Here is a 6,155-nt window from a genome sequence, read left to right as displayed (position 1 = left end):
ATAGATGCATTGTGCAGAAAGGCAATAAAATATGTATGCAGGGGAAGTTGCAGGACTCAATGTTTATAGTACAGAGTGAGCACGCTGAACCAACATGTGCCTGGTTAAGAGTAAATAAACACGTACACGAAAATTGCATCCATGAGTGGCACAGAAAATTAGGGCACGCCAACTTTGAAAAGATTAAAAACACTCCAAAGTATAGTAAAGACTTAAAGCTACCAAGTTGTGAGCATGTAGATGAGTGCGATGCATGCTATAAAGCAAAAATGACAGTGGCACCCATAAATAAGAGCGTTGAAAGCACTACCACGGAACCATATCAGCTTATTCATGTTGATTTAGCAGGACCTCTGCAGTGTTCAAAAGGAGGGGCGAGATTCTACCTGGTGATAGTTGATGATTTTTCTAGATTTACGCACGTGTATTTATTGAAAAAGAAAAATGAAGCGGAGAATAAATTACGTACATTCATACAGAGAACAGAGACACAACATGGGGTTGTTATTAAAAATATTAGATCAGACCAGGGAGGTGAATTCATGAGTAATGCATTGAAAACATATCTGGAAAAGAAGGGAATAGCCCAAAGTCTCACTGCTCCCTTCTCCCCATATTCTAACGGGACAGCAGAGAGAAGAAACAGGTCTCTGCAAGATTCCATGAGAGCCATGCTAGCAGATGCAGAATTGAACAACACATATTGGGGTGAATGTATTCTTTATGCTGTGTACATACAGTCTTGTGCATAGAATGATAGGAATGTCTCCCTATGAAAAGCTGACAGGGAGAAAGCCCAGGCTAACACATATTGAGCGTTTTGGAGCAAAATGTTGGGTTCATGTCCCTAAACAGAAAAGACGTGGGAAAATAGCTCCGAGGGCTCAGGAAGGCCGTGTTTTGGGGTTTCAGAATGCATTCTATAGAATCTGGGTTCCTGAAATGCAACAAGTAGTGCTTAGCAGAAGCATAAAAGTGGTAGATCAGCCATGGAAAAATAGTCAAACAATTGTGCTTGACGATGCAAGCAAACAGGGTGCAGCAGATATTCCTTTTGTACCTCAAATACCCTTAAGAGATGCGTTAACTGATTTAATTAAGGGTGGCAAACGTAACATTAAAAGACTTAGAAGTGAGGACAAAGTAATGCAGGACACAGAAGTGCCAGGAACCAGTGCAGGCTCAGGCACAGGAACAATAAAAGATGAGAGTGAAGAAGCAATGGAAATTGACAGTGTCAGACGTTCTGAGAGAACAACAAAAGGAAAACCGCCACATAGATTCACATTTAATGTAACACAACACAAGGAAGATGAGACAGATGAATATCCTTCAGAATGGGTAAAAGAAGGGCCAATAGACACTGAAACAATGGATTTAATGTGGAAATACTGTATTGAAGAATGAAATGAAAATGACTCTGAGAAAAATGTTGTCAAAATAAAATCAACAGACATGTATATTGTATGAATAAATAAAAAAGGGCAAGAAATGGAAATAAAGACTGTATCAAAGTAATGAAAAACAAAAATAATATGTACATATGTATTGAAATTGTATTGTATTGTATTGTATTGTACAAATGAAATAAGATAAATGTATTTTGATTTCTGTGAGTCACAGGTGGGGGCTGTTGGCCTATTGTGCTATCTGTGTGTCTCACAGAAAGAGGTTCTTGTGAGGAAAAGGAAACCTGAAGTAAAAGGGTTAACCAGAGCAAGAGGGGATGCCAGGTCTGTCAAGGCCGGCAGCTGGTTGGCAAGGGCAACAGCTCAGATAAGAGCAGAACTCACGGCAGCTCTGGTGTGGGGGAATGTTGTATGGAAGGAGAACTGTGTTTGAGAAGCTTAATGTCAGTAAAAGACTCTTACAAAGTACTTTGCCTGGCCTGGATTATTTCTGATCGAACCTGCTTCGGTACCGGCTTTCTGGACCGTACCAACACGTGCTGCAACATTGTTTTGGTGGGTTTTGAGAGGAGATTGTGTGGAGAGTTGGTGGATGTGAGGAGAGGGTGGAGTTCGGATTAATACTAAGACCAGTACCTCAGGAATAGATGTAACCATATGCTTAAGTGCCTTTTAAAGAAATCTTGTTATCTTTGTTATTCAATAAATACTTTTGGTTTACCAAAGGCCTGATCCTTGGCTGGGGTTTCACAGACCAGAAGGGAGGGTAAGGTAAATACCAAGGCTGAAGGATAACAAATGGTGGCAGCGGGGAAGGGTAGAATAACACCACAAGCAGTCTGAGTAAATCAAAGGGATTGGGACAGCTTAAGCACGCAGTCACAGAGGTAACCTAATTGAGGGAGACTCAGGCCGAGTCTCTGGGACTACTGGTTATAGGACGTGACTGGTGGTGCTGCCTAGCAGGGGGATCTGTTGAGATCTGTGCTAGAGCGGGGAGAGAAACCATAAAAAAGGACAGTCCGGACTGGTGGAGTCCCTGGTGGTGCCTAGAGACAGGCAGTAACCACGAGCAGGTAGGAACCTGACAGGGAGAGCCAGGGAAGGGCGTCACAAAGACTTCCCCTGCTACCCCCCAAGTAACGCCCCAAAGTAACACTGGAAATGTTAAAGTTACAGCTCAAAAGTAATGAAGTTACTACTCGTTCTATTACAAAATGTAACAAAGTTACCCACTCGTTACTCAAAAAAATAATAAATTACAAGTAACTCATTATTTGTAACGAGTTACTTCCAAGCTTTGTATAAGACGCATTTGGGATATGTATGCCTGTTATAATTTGAAAATTGCAGACTTAAAGCTACATCACACTGCCCACTGGGAAGCATATGCGTTCTGATCTGAAATTGAGAATCCCGTTCAGCCCCTGGGTTCTGAAAGAGCTCTGGGGGCAGCAGGTTTTGTGGTTGGGCCAGGACAAAACCTGGCATGGCTTCAGTCATGTAGTGTGCTTAGCACTGCATGTTATGTCACTTACGAGGGCGAGGACAGGTTGCGGGCCTTTTTCAGCCCGCTCCACCCCATTTCTGGCATCTTTCATCTCTTGGGGCCCTCCCTTTCTCCCTATACGGAGTGCTAGTTTCACTGGTTGTCTACAGGGGGTTGAGTAGGAGTTTTTTGACAGTCAGCTATGTGTTTCCAATTTGGCTCATTCGGCTCTCTATTCCGCTTTGTTTAATCTGGCTCTGATTCAGTTTGGATATTAGCTTTTTTGTAAGTAGTTTATGTTTAGGCCTGTATCTGCAGGAACTGGCATAGGTGAGGGTATTGGTGAGCACCCTTGGCACTTTTAAGGTGAAAGATGATGCCCAAGACTGGTCCATGAGTTTGTGGGGATTTGCGGGATACATAGGGTTCACCTTTGGGGCTAACCTGGGCTACCCACTTGGAGTTGTATGGCACTGGGAGGGGATGAGTGGTGCTGGGAAAAGGGGCGGAGTTAAGGCCATCCTGTTTTTATGCAGCAAGGGTGGGTCTTGCCCAAGGATTTAGATTCAGTTTTCCTGCATGGTCACACTGCAGATGGTTGGTTAGTTTGAATAAAGTTTATTAAAGTTTATTAAGTTTAATAAATGTGGCTCAAGTTTTCACCCACCTTCAACTGTGTCACACCTCTTTATTTCCTGGTTATGGGTGCAATCAGAGGGCCTCAGGAGGGCAATGTACTCTATAATTTTACAATGCAGCATGTGAGCTTGTTCATCTAGTCACTTCTTTTCTGCATTGGAAATAGAGACATTCATGACATCCTTAGCTTCTAGAGAAGTAAATAGAGTTGTTGTCTGTCTAAAAAAGAAAGAAAAGAACAGAAAATGGAGAAAACACCTTTTTAATTATTTAAATATAGCTAAATTGAAAAAACAGAAAACAACATCAGTGAAGGATGTTAATTATTATTATTATTATTATTATTTATTAAATTTATATACCGCCCGACTAGCAATAGCTCTCTGGGCGGTGAACATAAAATAGTATAAAAATACAATGAATAACAAAATAATATTAAAATACAATCAACAATACAATAAACATTATTAAAATTAGATCAATGTAACTTAAAATGCTTCAGAGAATAGGAAGGTTTTGACCTGGCGCCGGAAGGAAAGCAGAGTCGGCGCCAGGCGTACTTCCTCAGGGAGACTGTTCCATAGCAGAGCAATTCTGAAAAAAATGGGTACAGAAACAAAGATATCACTGAGGAGGAAAACATTGCTAAGATCACCTAACAAATAGCATTAGCATTGCTTAGGTCAAAGCAACAACTGGTTCTTGAAGTAAAGAGCTGCAGCTCAGTGGCAGAGCATCTGGACTGCAGTTAGAAGGTCCCTGATTGAATGCCTGCCATCTCCAGGTAGGTCTGGGAATGTCCCCTGTCTGGAAGCCTGGAGAGCTGTTGCTAATCAGAGTAGGTAATACTGAATTAGATGGAGCAATGGTCTGACTTGGTATAAGCTTCCAATGTTTTTATGTACCCAAACCCTAACACCTAACAGATCAATCTCAAAGTGGTAAGGGAGGTTGAATGCCAGGTGGAGGAACACATCACTGGGAGGGTAGAAGAAGGGGTGACAGTTGCACTGGATGCAAGAATGTGTGTTAGGTCAGTATTGGTAACACCAAACAGGAATAGAAGTATGGGTTAAACTGTTAAACTTGTGTATATGTGCAATGAATAAATACAAATAATGGTCCTTGTTGCACCTAATATTTCAGATGCAGAATCCATGTATTCCTGCTCATGGAAATGGTTAAGACCAAGGTGACTCCTTACAAGGTTCTTGAGTGGTATTTGACATTTGTGTTACTATTGGCTAAACTCTATTATTGACATTGAACTCTAGAGATATTGCTCTTAAATTGGTCAACAAATAATTGCTTTTAATGCACACTCCCCTTTTCAAAGTGACATCTTTGTAATTTTGCTATTTCACAATGCCAGCTATGAAAATCAATTTATCTGACGCATGGTTGCCACCAATGTACCCCTTTTACTAAAATAACTGCTGTAGCTAGGAGCAAACTCTGTAATGTTGTATTAGGTTCAGATACGTTTGATCACAGTTGACTTCCCAGACTGCTATGAGTCAAGGAGACTGAAGGTCTGTGTAGTTCTACTGAAGTACATAACTTCAGTAATCACTACATGATGAAAACTGATCCTTCTATCAGCAATACATTGTTTGAATGCTAAATATGTGCATCTCTTTTTAAAGAAGATCTTGTTTTAATAAACAATGTTAGTTAGAAATAGTTCCAAGTTCTGTTTTCCTTTCAAAAATGATGATAAAGTGGAAAGATAATGAGTGCAGCACATTGCCAGAGACAAAATACCCACAAAAGATTCAGTATTCAAAGCTGGAACTCTGATTAGAAACAAAAAAGCCCCAATAGACTTCAATGGGTACCAGCCACATCATGTGTGGTGGGGCAGAGCCACGGAACCACTCCCCTGACACTAGCATCACTGCTAAATGGAACTGCCCCATTTCCATCCAGGTACGAGCAGCAATGTCAGTGTTGTGAGGGTGGCTCCGTAGCTGCATCCTACCAAATGAGCCACTACTGATGGGCATAATCTAGCCATCACCCTAATTAAGACCTTTTAAGTCATGTTGTTTTCATAGGAATTTTGGCTGGATTCTACCCATTCTGTACAAGATAATCATGCTCAGATAAGGTGAAATCAGTCTTGAGCACACAGGCCCCAATTATTTAATGTCTTGTTTGCGTTTAGCGAAGTCTCGTGTGGATCCTTTCTATAAAAGCAAAATATTGATTTGGTTTTTTTTAATTGTATTTTCTTAAAGGTAAGGGTACTGTGATTCTTAGCTCACATACTTAGATACTGTCCCGGTAAAGACACCAGTGGAACTATGAAGAGTAAATTGCTTGCTTGGAAGAGTAAACATTATTCATGCTACAAAAAGTCCCATCTGTGAAGTCCCATTCTCCCATCTGTGGGGTTAGTTGAAGTAAAAAATTCTCTGTATATTGGCACAACTCCCCTTTCTCCTTTTTTTAAATGAAGCTCTTCTTTGTTATTGGACAATTTTCATCTTCAGTTGCACTGAAACTCTACTTTAGGTGGCTTATTCCTTTGCAATATACTGACTTCCTTCTTTGAGAAAAATGGCACAGGTTGCTTTGTGTGTCTTTTGCAAGGTTGCTCCAGCTTTTAGGAAAAT

The sequence above is a fragment of the Rhineura floridana genome, chromosome 5 (assembly GCF_030035675.1).
Source record: "Rhineura floridana isolate rRhiFlo1 chromosome 5, rRhiFlo1.hap2, whole genome shotgun sequence".
In the NCBI taxonomy this organism is placed as follows: Eukaryota; Metazoa; Chordata; class Lepidosauria; order Squamata; family Rhineuridae; genus Rhineura; species Rhineura floridana.
The sequence above is the reverse complement of the archived record's forward strand: the minus strand, read 5'-3'. Positions refer to the sequence as shown.